The following is a 14,214-nucleotide window of genomic DNA, read 5'->3' as shown; positions in this document are numbered from 1 at the left end:
CAGTGCCTGTGGCTCTGTGAGTAGGGCGCCGGCCCCATATACCGAAGCTGGTGGGTTCGAACCTGACCCCAACCAAACTGCAACAGAAAAATAGCTGGGCGTTGTGGCAGGTGCCTATAGTCCCAGCTACTCGGGACGCTGAGGCAAGAGAATCAGCTAAGCCCAAGAGCTGGAGGGTGCTGTGAGCTGTGACGCCACAGTACTCTACTGAGGGTGACAAAATGAGACTGTGTCTCTAAAATAAATAAATAAATAAAAACATTAGGTTATGGTCCTAGTGAAACATTTACATAAACATACACACATTAAACTAAGAAAAAATGAAGAAATACATGCTTATACTAACACATGTGTTTTGTTTCTCCATATACATTAACACTTTCTTCACTATCCCAAAATTATAAACTTCAGGCTGATGAAGTCACCTGGGTCTAAGTACATTTACTTAACACAATTCAATGATCACTTGCTCCAATTTCTTCTCTTTGTAACGTGAAGAAGAAATGAGATAATTTTCAGAAGATCTGAAATGAATCCCAGGCAATATGTATTAATAATAAAAAGCCTCCCAAACTTAGCCTGATGCAAAACCAAAATTAAATCATTTAAGTCAGGCTTGGTGCCTATAGCTAAGAGGCTAGGGCACCAGTCATATACACCAGACCTGGCACGTTCAACCCAGCCTGGTCCTGCCAAACAACCACGACTACAACCAAAAAAATAGCTGGGCCTTCTGGCAGGCACCTATAGTCCCAGCTACTTGGGAAGCTGAGGCAAGAGAATCACTTAAGCCTAAAAGTTGGAGGTTGCTGTGAGCTGTGATGCCACACTCTACTGAGGGCAACATAGTGAGACTCTGTCTCCAAATAAATAAATAAATCATTTAAGTCAATTATCTTTTTTGTTTTGCAGTTTTTGGCCAGGCCTGGGCTTGAACCTCCCACCTCTGGCATATGGGGCCAGTGTCCCACTCCTCTGAGCCACAGGCACCGCCCAAGTCAATTATTTTGTTGAGGTCCTGTCCAACACAGAGATCCTATAATTCCAAGAAGTTTTCTTTTCTTTCTTTCCTTCCTTCCTTCCTTCCTTCTTTCTTTCTTCTTTCTTTCTTTTTGTTGAGGAAAAGGAAAGAGAAGTTTATTAACTTGCCTGCAAATGAAGAGTCTGGCAGGCTCCTATCTCAAAAATACCAGTGTCCAGGCTTGGCGCCTGTAGCTTAAGCAGCTAAGGTGCCACCAGCCACAAACACCAGAGCTGGTAGGTTCGAATCCAGCCTGGGCCTGCCAAACAAACAATGACAACTACAACCAAAAAATAGCCGGGCATTGTGGCGGGTGCTTGTAGTCCCAGCTGCTTGGAAGGCTGAGGCAAGAGAATCACTTAAGCCCAAGAGTTTGAGGTTGCTGTGATGCCACGGCACTCTACCCAGGATGACATAGTGAGACTCTGTCTCAAAAAAAATAAAAAAATAAAATAAAATCTATTCAAAGAGATAAAGCTTACTATGCCTGAAGAACTAAAGGAAAGTATGAGAATGATATGTGAACAAGTAAATCAAGAACAAGAACACTGGCTCAGTGCCTACAGCTCAGCAGCTAGGGCACTGGCCACATACACTGGAGCGGGCGGGTTGGAACCTGGCCTGGGCCTGCCAAACAACAGTGACAACTACAGTGAAAAAAATAGCCAGGCGTTGTGGCAGGCACCTGTAGTCCCAGCTGCTTGGGAGGCTGAGGCAAGAGAATCGCTTAAACCCAAGCCTTGGAGGTTGCTGTGAGCTGTAACGCCACAGCACTCTATCGAGGTTGACAAGTGAGACTCTGTCGCAAAAAAAAAAAAAAAAAAATCAATAAAGAGACAGGAATTATTTTTAAAAACAAACATAATTTCTGGAGGTGGGAGGTACAATGATCAAAATGACAAATCATTAGAGGGGCTCAATAGAGTTGAGCAGGCAGAAAAAAGAACCAGTGAACTTAGAGATAGGTCAGATGATATCTAGTCTGAGGAACAGAAAGAAAAAGGAATAGAACCTCAAAAACCTGTGGGAAATCATCAAGCATAACAACATTAAGATACTAGTAGTTCAAGAAGGAAAGAGAAGAAATGGGCAGAGAGAATATTTGAAGAAATTATGGCTAAAAAGAGCCCAAATTTGATTAAAAAAACAACAACACACTAATATATATACATCCAAGAAACACAGCAAACTCCAAGTAGGACAAACTCAAACAGATCCACACCTATACATATGACAATTACCCTGTCAAAAGTGAAAGATTAAGAGAAAATTTTGAAAGTAGCAAGAGAGAAGCAAAGCAGCCAGATATGGTGGCAGGCACATGTAGTCCCAGCTACTTGGGAGACTGAGGCAGGAGGAGTTCTGGGCTACTGTATATTATGCCAACTGGATGTCCACACCAAGAGCAGCATGAATGTGGTGATGTCCCAGGAGGTCCACCAGGTTTCCCAAGGAGACTCATGTATTCTTCAAATTCAGACTTGTGTCCCTTGTCAGCAGGAAATAGATAGAATTTTAATTGCCCATTTCCCTCAAGATTGAGGAATGCACAACAAAAATGGAAGACTTACAGCCATGGGACCAGCTCAAACCAATTAACCATTGCTTAAGTTGTTACAGATAACACAGAGACAAAAGTGCTTTAACTTTCTAATTGTTAACACTCTCACCTGGCAAACCAGCTGTATTGGCATCACCTGGAACTATTAGAAATGCCATAAAAGCTTGACCCACCCCTGGATGGAGGAGAAAGGTTTTTTTTGTTTGTTTGTTTTCAGTTTTTGGCTGGATCCAGGTTTGAACCCACCACCTCCAGTTTGTGGGGCTGGCGCCCAACTCCTTTGAGCCACAGGCACCACCCAGGAGACAGATTTGATCATTGCCTTCTGTCTCCTTGTCAGTTGACTTGCAGTAAAGCGTTTTATTTTCTCAAAAGCTGGTGCTAGCTGGGCAGTGACTCATACCTGTAATCTGTAAACTCTGAGGCAGGAGGATCACTTGAGTTCAGGAGTTCAAGACCAGCCTGAACAAGAGGGAAAAGCCATCTCTACTAAAAATAGAAAAATTAGCCAGGCATCAAGTGTTAAGGCACACACCTATAGTCCTATTTACTTGGGAGTTTAGGCAGGAGTATCACTTGAGCCCAGGAGTTTGAAGTTGCAGTGAACTAAAACAAGGCCACTGCACTCTACCTAGAGTGAAAGAACAATACTCTTATTGGAAAAAAAAAAAAAAGCTGGTGTCATAGTATTGGCTTTTGAATGAATCAGGAAGTGAACCCATTGCCCATTGACTGCTAACATATTTTTCTCCAATATGATTTAAGGACAACTATATAAAACAATAATTACAAAAAAAACTGTAATGATGGGCTTTGATATATAAATATGGAATTTGTACAATGTTACCACAAAAGAGATGGATAGAGTTAGATAAAAGTAGCATTTTATATAGGTTGAAATTAAGTTAATATTAATATTAACTAGATTATTATGGATTAAGATGCCAATTGTAATCCCTAGGGAAAATAACTCAAATACAGTAAAAGAAGGGGGCGGTGACTATGACTCAGTGAGTAGGGTGCCAGCCCTATATACAGAAGGTGGTGGGTTCGAACCTGGCCCCAGCCAAACTGCAACAAAAAAATAGCCGGGCGTTATGGCAGGCGCCTGTAGTCCCAGCTACTTGGGAGGCTGAGGCAAGAGAATCACCTAAGCCCAGGAGTTGGAGGTTGCTGTGAGCTGTGTGATGCCACAGCACTCTACTGAAGGCAATAAAGTAAGACTTTGTCTCTAAAAAATAAGAAGGGCATTAATAGTACACTAGAAAATAATATATTTAACACAATAATGGAAGAATAATGAAAAAAATTTTTTAAAACCCAGCAAAATGGCGGAGGAAAATCCTACCTTATTCATAATTACACAAATGGATTAAATACTACAACCCAAAGTAGAAATTGGCAGAATAGATAAAAACATAATCCAGTTATACACTATCTACAAGAGATACAATTGGGATTCCATGACATAGATAGTGTAAAAGTAAAAAGATGAAAAAAGATCTATCATGCTGGCTGGTGCGGTGGCTTTATACCTGTAATCCTAGCACTCTGGGAGGCCGAGGTGAGTGGATTGCCTGAGCTCATGAGTTTGAGACCACCCTGAGCCAGAGCAAGACCCCTGGAGCTGGAAGTTGTGGCAGGCACCTATAGTCCCAGCTACTCGGGAGACTGGGGCAAGAGAATCACTTGAGCCCAAGAGTTTGAGGTTGCTGTTAGCTGTGACACCACAGCACTCTACTGAAGGAGACAAAGTAAGACTCTGTCTTAAAAAAAAAAAAAAAGTACCATGCAAACAGTAACCAAAGGAAACATGGAGTGACTATACTAATATCAAAGAAAATAGACTTAAGACAAAAGTTGTTACAGAGACAAACAGAAGGATATTTTATAATAATTAAAGAATCTATACATAAGTATAAGCATTTACACAACTAAAAATAGAGCCCCAAAACACATGAAGAGAAAACTGACAGAATTGAAGGAGAAATAATTCCATAAGAATAGAGATTGCAACATCTCATTTTCTTTTTTTTATTTATTTTTTATTTTTTTTGCAACATCTCATTTTCAATAATGTGCAGAACTAGGCAGGAGATCAAAAGAAAAATAGAAAATTTGAAATCACTGTACCTATACAGACATAGAATAGCTCTACTAGACATGTTGATCCAACAACAGAAGAGCACACATATTTCTCAAGTGCACATGCAGTATTCCCTGGGATAGACCATGATCGTAAATAAAATTTATAAATAAAATTTATCTAGCTAGGCGTTGTGGCAGGCGCCTGTAGTCCCAGCTACTCGGGAGGCTGAGGCAGGAGAACCGCCTAAGCCCAAGAGCTGGAGGTTGCTGTGAGTTGTGATGCCACAGCACTCTACCGAGGGCAACAAAGTGAGACTCTGTCTCTAAAAAAAAATTTTATCTCAATAAATTTAAAATGATTGAAATTAATTAAAGTATGTTCTGTGACCACAACAGACTAACATTAGAAATCAACAACGGAAGGAAAGTTGGAATATTCACAAATAAGTACCAGGTATTCTTATTCTTATTCTTATATACACTGCCAGCGGAGAAGAAAAACTGGTATAACCTTTCTGAAGGTAAATTTGACAAAACTACGTACACACTTTTCATTCAAGCCAGATTCCCTCCTGAGGCCAGTAGCAGAAAAAATGTTCTTTGCTGCTTGCCTTGTGGTATTTAAACCACAGGAGATGGCTCAACAGAATTGTCCAAACAGGGTTATGAGACTATCATCAGAGATAAGGTTCACCAAAACCACCAATTATAGTTAAACAACAATAATCTGAAGCCACAACATGTGATACTGGTCACCACCTGGGCCCCACTGCCAAACCACCCCTTTAAAAGCCTTGTATTTCTGCTTGAAGACAGGACAGCAGTCTATGAGATAATAGTCTATTGCCCTCCTCATTTGCTGGCAAATTAATAAACTTCTCTTTCCTTTTCCTCAAATCATTTGTCCTCATTCTTCATTCTTACTGATGATATGGCCTTGGGGACAAGTACCAAACTTTCAGGAATAAATGGACCCCCTGTTGGCCAAGGGGACCCCAGAAATACCCTAAAACTGAGTTGCCAGCCATGATAATGGAGGTCAGTCATGCCTCATCCCTTCTTAAAGATGGCCTTTCTAACTCATTAATATGCCCAAGGTGAAACTGCCCTTACAAATTGATAAAGGGGTGCAAGGCAATAACTAGAGTAAGGGCCCCCGAATTCTGTGAAGGAGCAGGCTTAGCTAAAATAATTATAATAATCAGCCACTGCCCCTTCTTTGCTTCTCGATAATTGCTACTCTAGAGGGCAGAGGTGTTAGGGACAAGAAATAGGAAAATGTAGTCGGTTAGGCTAAAGTAGTAGTTTAAAAGACTACGTCACCACCGCCACTGCCGTCTTGCTTAAGCAAACATCCTTTTTCCTTGACATTGCCACTACGAGGAGAAGGCCACAAAGATGGGTATCTTAAGGAATTGAGCAAACAATCCTAGGGAGTTACAGCACTAGGAGGAAAAAGATAGTGTTCCATTGTTGACTAAAGATTACTTTAATGGGCTCGGCGCCTGTGGCTCAAGTGGCTAAGGCGCCAGCCACACACAGCTAAGCTGGTGCGTTCGAATCCAGCCTGGGCCTGCCAAACAACGACAGCTGCAACCAAAAAATAGCCGAGCGTTGTGGTGGGCGCCTGTAGTCCCAGCTACTTGGGAGGCAGAGGCAGGAGAAGCGCTTGAGGCCCGGAGTTGGAGGTTGCTGTGAGCTGTGATGCCACAGTACTCTACCCAGGGCGGCAGCTGGAGGCTCTGTCTCAAAAATTAAAAAAAAAAAAAAAAGATTACTTTAATGTTGGGCGGCGCCTGTGGCTCAGTGGGTGGGGTGCTGGCCCCGTATACTGAGGGTGGCGGATTCAAACCCAACACCAGCCAAACTGCAACAAAAAATAGCCAGGTGTTGTGGCGGGTGCCTGTAGTCCCATCTACTTGGAGGCTGAGGCAAGAGAACCACCTAAGCCCAAGAGATGGAGATTGCTGTGAGCTGTGATTCCACAGCACTCTACCGAGGGCGACAAAGTGAGACTCTGTCTCAAAAAAAAAAAAAAAGATTACTTTGATGTTGCTGTAGATTAAGTTTTAGATTAAGCTGTAATTCTCCAGATGCCTTTTTCTTTGTAACTGATTGGTCTCAGTATGAGTACCCACTAATCACTAAGAAGGAAATGAAGTTTTATTTTAACAGGGCCTTGCTTATGTACCATCTAGACTCTGGAGAGAAATGGCTGATAAATGGATCCTTGAATTATTATACCATTTTGCAATTAGAGCTCTTTTGTCAATGATTGGATAAATGGGATGAACTACCTTATGCACAGGCTTTTATGACTTTACATAATAAGGATGCTGGGTCAAAAGAGAATTGGTTGATGGTCTAGCTGGGAAAGAAACCAGGGTAAACAGCCATTTGCAAGGAAAATTCCTCCTGTAAACTTGAGCATGAAATACTTGTAGATCAGGCAATTATTAATACTGTTAGACCTTCAGTGCTGCTTAAGCGTGAGAAAACTGCCCCCACCCCAGTTCGGCTGAAGGCAGCTTGGACATGGTTTTTCCACCACATACTCAGTGAGGGACACAACTTAGCCAGGGAGCCTGGGTAGGTAAGGCTGGGCATTACTCTCTTCACCAGCTTCTAGTAGGTATAAGCCAACAAGGACAACTAGTGGGATATTATTGGGCCCATACACCCTGTTATACATCTGATTTACCAGATTGGATAAAATCCAAATCCTCCTTACCAAAGTGATCCTGTTAAGGTGACTGACTTAGTAACTACCATCTTTGCTACTCCCCATCCTAACTGGGCATATATACAAGCACTACTGAATATGTGGCTCACCACTGATAGAGGAGACTGGATGAGGCAAGAGAAGAAACAGAAAGATTCCACTGAGCGAGTTCAAATGATACCCCCGCTCCTGCAGCAGCCATCCCACTGACAAAATCTCATGGGGACCCTAATGATGAAGGTTTGCTCCGTTTTCATCATTATAAAAGGTATGTTTTATCAGGCCTGCAAAAGGGTGTGCCCAGAGAGCTTTAACATGGTACAAGCAGTATAGCAAAAGGCCACTGAAGATCCTTCTGAGATCCTGGAAAGAATCTAGAATGCCTACCATAAGTACATGACATGGATCCCCAGGTGCCTGAGAACCTTGAGAACGGTGAATATGTTTTTTATTTCTCAGAGTAGAGAAGTTGCAGAGGCTGGATGGAGCAATGAATCCCTCCCAATTGGTAGATGCTGCTTTTAAGGTACTTAATGACCAAGACCACTATTTTCATTGAGCCCACATATGAGAGGAGAAACAAATGTGAGCAAAGGGCCCCGAGGTCCCTGGGCCCCAATTCAAGGAAATCAGTGTGCTTACTGTAAGGATGAATGTCCCCAAACAAAGACGAAAGGCAGACTAGTTTTGCCACTAGATGGTTGAAATGGCAGAATTAGAGGACAACTGAGGTGGCCCAACGGCCACAGCTGGATCTGACCACCAGGATTACTATTGCCCCCCGCTGCCAAGAGCCTCAGGTAGAAATTAGAGTGGGGGGACAAATTATGGACTTCTTTGTGGACTCCGGGACCACATATTTAGTTCTTAATACATTCCTCTTAAAACTGACAGCACATTCGGTCCTGGTCGTGGGCATGACAGAACAACTGGAACATAAATTTTTCTTGTCAACACTCGATTGCCTGATCAGGGAAAAACAGATGACACAGCAGTTTTTGTATATACCTAATTGTCTTGTCCCTTTGTTGGGAAGAGACTTGTTGCCCAAACTTAACACCCAAATTACCTTTGTTCTGAGAATAAGAGCCTCCAGGTGGGAGTACCTCATAAGCACACTTGGCAGCTGGTGGTCCAACACCCTGAGGTAGATTCCAATTGGCCAGAAGAGATCAACGAACAGGTAAACCCCTTGGTCTAGGCTGATGGAGCTCTGGGAAAGTCTCCCCTGTTGAAGTCCAGTTAAAGCCCAATTGCTGCCTTTCTTGGAAAAGTCGATATCCCTTCTAAAAGGAGGCTTTGTTGGGGATAGCGCCACTTACATACAAATTTAAAAACTGTGGACTAATAGGACTGTGCCAATCTCCATATAATATTCACAATCTGCCAATAAAGAAGCCCGGGACTAGAGAGTATCAGTTTGTCCAGGACTTGCATGCTGTTAAGGGGTTGTGGACATACGTCCTACCGTCCGTCCCCAATCCTTATACTCCCCGGAACAATCTGCCACCTGAGGCAGAATAGTATTCAGTCTTGGACGTAAAAGATGCTTTCTTCCACATCCCTCTGACAGCATCTTCTTGGGAGATATTTGCCTTTGAATGGCAAGACCCAGAGACTTTAAGGAAAGAACATTTCTGACAGACTACTTCCCCAAGTGTTTAAGAAAACCCCTACTGTTTGAGGAGAAGCTCTGTCACAAGACCTCTTTGACCTCATAATGTAAAATGGAAAGATCCTCCAGTACACGGACAATCTTTTGATTATGGGGCATCATTTCCAGGATTGCTTAGCCAATATGATTCTAATCTTGAACCACCTAGCCGAGTTTGGCTACAAGATTTCTTCAAGCAAGGCTCAAATCTGTAAACAAAAGGTGAAATTTCTCAAATTCCAGATTGAGCTGGGAAAGCGCAGGCTGTTGGGTAAAGGACTTAATTACCCAAACTCCTATTCCCCAGAGAAGCAAATAATTGTGAGGGTTCCCGGGGATGGCCAGGTTTTGCAGCATTTGGATCTCCAAGTGTGGTTTGATTGTGAAACCCCTACATGAAGCTTTGGAAGGGAAAGAAGAGGAGCTACTTCAATAGTCTGGTGTGAAAAGGCCTTTAAGACCCTTAAGCAATTGTTAAGGGAGGCCCTGGCTCTGGGACTGCCCAACTTGTCAAAGCCTTTCTCAATATATGTGTGTGCGCAAAGCAAGGCCTGGGGCTGGCAGTCCTTGTTCAGCATTCGGGAACTAGTCCCTAGCCCATAGGCTACCTTTCAAAGTAGCTTGACTTTCAAAGTAGCACCCGTAGCTCAATGGGTAGGGCACTGGCCACATACACCGAGGCTGGTGGGTTTGAACCTGGCCCAGGCCAGCTAAAACAACAATAACAACTGCAACAACAACAACAACAAAAAAGTAGCCAGTCATTGTGGCAGGCACCTGTGGTCCCAGCTACGTGGGAAACTGAGGCAAGAGAATCTCTTAAGCCTGAGTTGGAGGTTGCTGTGAGCTGTGATGCCACAGCACTCTACCCAAGGCAACAGCTTGAGACTCTGTCTCAAAAAAAAAAAAAAAAAAATAGTTTGACTTTCCTGGGGCTGGATGGCTGGCCTGTTTGCAACCTGTGGCTGTCACCTGTGACCTCCTTTAGGAGGCAGAAAAGTTCAACTAGGACAGCCGGTCATTATGCATGTCCCCCATCAGGTGCTCACTGACAGCTGGATGAATAGGAAGATATGAGGTTGTCTTTCTCAACAATCCAGAAGTGACTTTAAAGGGATGGCCAGATTAAACCCTGCTACTCTGCTTCCTGATCTCAGTCAGGAACCCTTAGAACATCAGTCAGTGTCTTGAAATTATTGAGTGGGTATTTTCCAGCCAGGCTGACCTCTTAGACTGTCCCTTTGAGAAGGCAGACTGGACCTTGTTTGTAGATGGAAGCAATTACATTAAAAAAGGGATCTGGAGGGCAACATATGCAGTGTATGCAGAGGTCACTAAGAAATAGCCAATTGCAATGAAGGCTCTCCTTCCTGGAAGTTCAGCACAAAAGGCCAAGCCTTGGAACTTCAGATGGTAAGGTTGTTAATATTTATACAGACTCAAGGTTTTCCTATTTAATTTTACATGCATGTGGGGCCATCTGGAGGGAAAGAGGTCTGCTGACAACAGGAAGGAAAGAGGTTAAACATGGTCAAGAAGTCTTCTGCCTACTAGGGCAGTTATGCACTTCCCAGGCATCAGAAAGGAATGGACTTGATTGCCAAAGGGAATTGATTGCCAGATGCTGTGGCATGTCAAACAGCAAGGTTACAGCTGCTGGCCCTCCTAATGGCACCAGAGGACTTGTCAGACATTCAACCAGCATGTGACAAAGCAGATATGGAGTGGGCTGAGAAGGAAAAGTTTCAAAAGGAAGAGGCTTGGTTGACTATTAGATGAACAGGAAATGACTACTGCCTCATGCTTTGGCCCCCAAAATCATCACGCAGTTACATGAAATGACCCATTATGGAAAACAGGCTTTAACTGAGTTTATCCAGACCTGGCTAAAAGTTAGGAACCTGACCCAAATAATTAGAGAAGTAACTTCTCAATGTTTAATCTGTCTAAAGAACAATCGTAGGCCTGAAAATCAGAAGAAGGAACTCCTGCAACTTCAAGAAACAGCACACATTAGAGGACTGGCAAGTAGGCTTTCCTCAGGCGGCCTTGACCCATGGACTGAAGTTTCTTCTCATATTCGTAGACACTTTTTCAGGATGGGCAGAGGCTTTTCCCACCCAGATTGAAAAAGCCACAGAGGAAGTAAAAATTCTGCTAAAGTAAATTATCCCCCTTTATGGGCTTTCAAAGAGTCTGCAGAGGGCTTGGCATGGTGGCTCATGCCTATAATCCTAGCACTCTGGGAGGCCGAGGCGGGTGAATTGCTCTTGCTCACCGGTTGAGACCAGCCTAAGCAAGAGCGAGACCTCGTCTCTACTAAAAATAGAAAATTGAGACAAGAGGATCGCTTGAGCCCAAGAGTGGGAGGTTGCTGTAAGCTATGACACCAGGGCACTCTACCCAGGGTGACAGCTTGAGACTCTGTCTCAAAAAAAAAAGGAAAAAAAACAAAGAGTCTACAGACTGATAATGGCCCCTTATTTGTGGCCTCAGTAACACAAAGAATAAGCAAATTCAATGGAAATTGCATATAGCCTGGAGACCCCAATCAGCAGGTAAAGTTGAAAAGATAAACCAGGCTTGAGGAAACATGTCACTAAATCATGCCAGAAGACCCACCCACATTGGGACCAGGTTTTGCTGATTGCCTTACTCAGGGTCTGGATAGCCCCAGAAGCAGGCTTAAGTTAAGCCCCTATGAAATAGCGTATGGAAGACCCTTTCAGGCTGCCTCAGTCTAGGTTTCCCTGCAAGTTTCAAGGTCCAGAAATACATACACCATATCCAATAAGTTTTGTTTCTAATTCTTCATTTTTCTCTCCCCAGATTTTCACCTTTTCCCTTAGTCAATTTACACCCTTTCTAGCCCAGAGATAAGGTCCTCTTGAAAAGCTAGAGGGACAGACCCAATAATGGTAAAGTTGGCTGGACTAAAGGGGTGGACTTACCACACCAGGATCAAAGTTACCCTTTGGTGAAACCAGATTCCTGGATGGCCTCATCCCATGGAGGAATTAAGATAAAGGTAAGAAGATGTGGCTGGGCACAATGGCTCATGCCTATAATCTTAGCACTCTGGGAGGCCGAGGCAGGTGGATTGCTTATGCTCAGGAATTCAAGATCACTGCACAAGAGTGAGACCGCATCTCCACTAAAAATAGAAAAACTATCTGAGTGTCATGGCACATGCCGATAATCCCAGCTACTCAGGAGGCTGAGGTAAGAGGATCACTTGTACCCAAGAGTTTGAGGTTGGTATGAGTTATGATACCACGGCACTCTACCCAGGGCAACAGAGTGAGACTGTCTCAAAAAGAAAAAAAAAAAAAGCCTTTCAGCCAGAGACGCCATCTTCCAGTAATTCACCAAAATTATAAACACAAAGGGAAAGAGGAGAGGCACCGGATACATGTTCTCTAGGCCTTTTAGAAAACATGGAGTTGTTCCTTTGGCCACATACATGCGAATCTACAAGAAAGGTGATATTGTAGACGTCAAGGGAATGGGTACTGTTCAAAAAGGCATGGCACACAAATGTCACGATGGCAGCCCCAGAAGAGTCTACAGTGTTACCCAGCATGTTGTTGGTATTGTTGTAAACAAACAAGTTAAGGGCAGGATTCTTGTCAAGAGGATTAATGTTTGTATTGAACATACTAAGCACTCTAAGAGCTGAGATAGCTTCCTAAAACATGTGAAGGAAAATGATCAGAAAAAGAAGGAAGCCAAAGGGAAAGGTACCTGGATTCAAGTGAAGCGCCAGCCTGCTCCACTCAGAGAAGCCCACTTTGTGAAAACCAACAGAAAGGAGCCTGAGCTCCTGGAACCCATTCCCTATGAATTCATGGCATAATAGGTGTACAGCACAGCATGCACGAGAACCAAGAGAACCAGCTGAGCAGGAGCATAAAGTGCTGGACCCTATTCCGCATGAGTTCATGGCATAATAGGTGTATAGCATAGCACACAGGAGAACCGAGAGAACCAAGAGAACCAATGGAACAGGAACATAAAGTGCTAGAACTTACTCCCCATGAATTCATGGCATAATAGGCACAGCAACCTTTGTCACATTCAATGGAAAGGTACTTCCCTCAGCTGCTGGAACATTTTCCCTATGAATTCCTAGCACAATAGGTATTAAAAATAAAAGGCTACTGTAAAAAAAAGAGAGAGAGATGTTGGGCAGCACCTTCCTCTTCTTTCCCAACATATCATTCCTTTATAGCAAAATGAAAAAGTGTGAAAAAAAAAAAAAAGAAAAAGTGTGGACTTATCTATTTTGCTCAAAATATAAATAGTGTTTCTGACTTTTGCCTTGCAGGAGGAACTTATGAACAGGTTTTACTTCGTGTTTAATTTAAATCTATACCTCTATAGAATTGATTAGGAATTTCACTCTCATTTGCCACATCCAAAAGACCATGACCTATTGGGTTATCTATGGTTGGGGTCTGGGCTGGAGGGAGGTGGGGCAAGTTTTCCTTCCAAATCAAAATAGTCACTCCAAGTAAAGAGTCTGTTAAGTTTTCAAGCCCTTCTTCTTGTTTGAATCTTAACAATTTCCTTCTCCATTGCAGTTAAGAGTGTGATAGTCACTTATGCCAATGGGCACATCAAGCTGCCCAGAGGATGGTTTTTGTTATGTGGGAGATAGGCCTTCTCTTATGTGCTAGCAATGCTATCAGAAAACCCTGTTCTCTGGGAAGCTTAACTCCCTTTTGCCATGTATCCAGGATTTCCAGCCTAACCACACTGGAGTTGCCCGAGAACTCAGCCTCCTTGAGAACTGCCATAGTGATCTGCACCTCTTCAGTCCTGCTGAGTATATTGCCCTATCTGTATTTGTTATGCCTGCCACTTGGTAGCTGGCCTTAACGTTGAGATCAGTCACTGGCCTGCTCCATTGATCAGGCATTTAATGCCACCTCTTAAGCCATAAGCACCCTGAGTATGGAGCTGGGGCAAGTCAGAGAGGCAGTCCTAGAAAATCAGGCTGTAAGTGGGGCATGGTGGCTCATGCCTGTAATCCTAGCATTCTGGGAGGCTGAGGTGGGTGGACTGTTTTAGCTCACAAGTTCAAGACCAGCAGAGCAAGACCCTGTCTCTACTAAAAATAGAAAAACTAGCCAGGCATCATGGTGGGTGCCTATAGTCCCAGTTAC

The sequence above is a fragment of the Nycticebus coucang genome, chromosome 8 (assembly GCF_027406575.1).
Source record: "Nycticebus coucang isolate mNycCou1 chromosome 8, mNycCou1.pri, whole genome shotgun sequence".
In the NCBI taxonomy this organism is placed as follows: Eukaryota; Metazoa; Chordata; class Mammalia; order Primates; family Lorisidae; genus Nycticebus; species Nycticebus coucang.
This window is presented reverse-complemented; position numbering follows the sequence as displayed.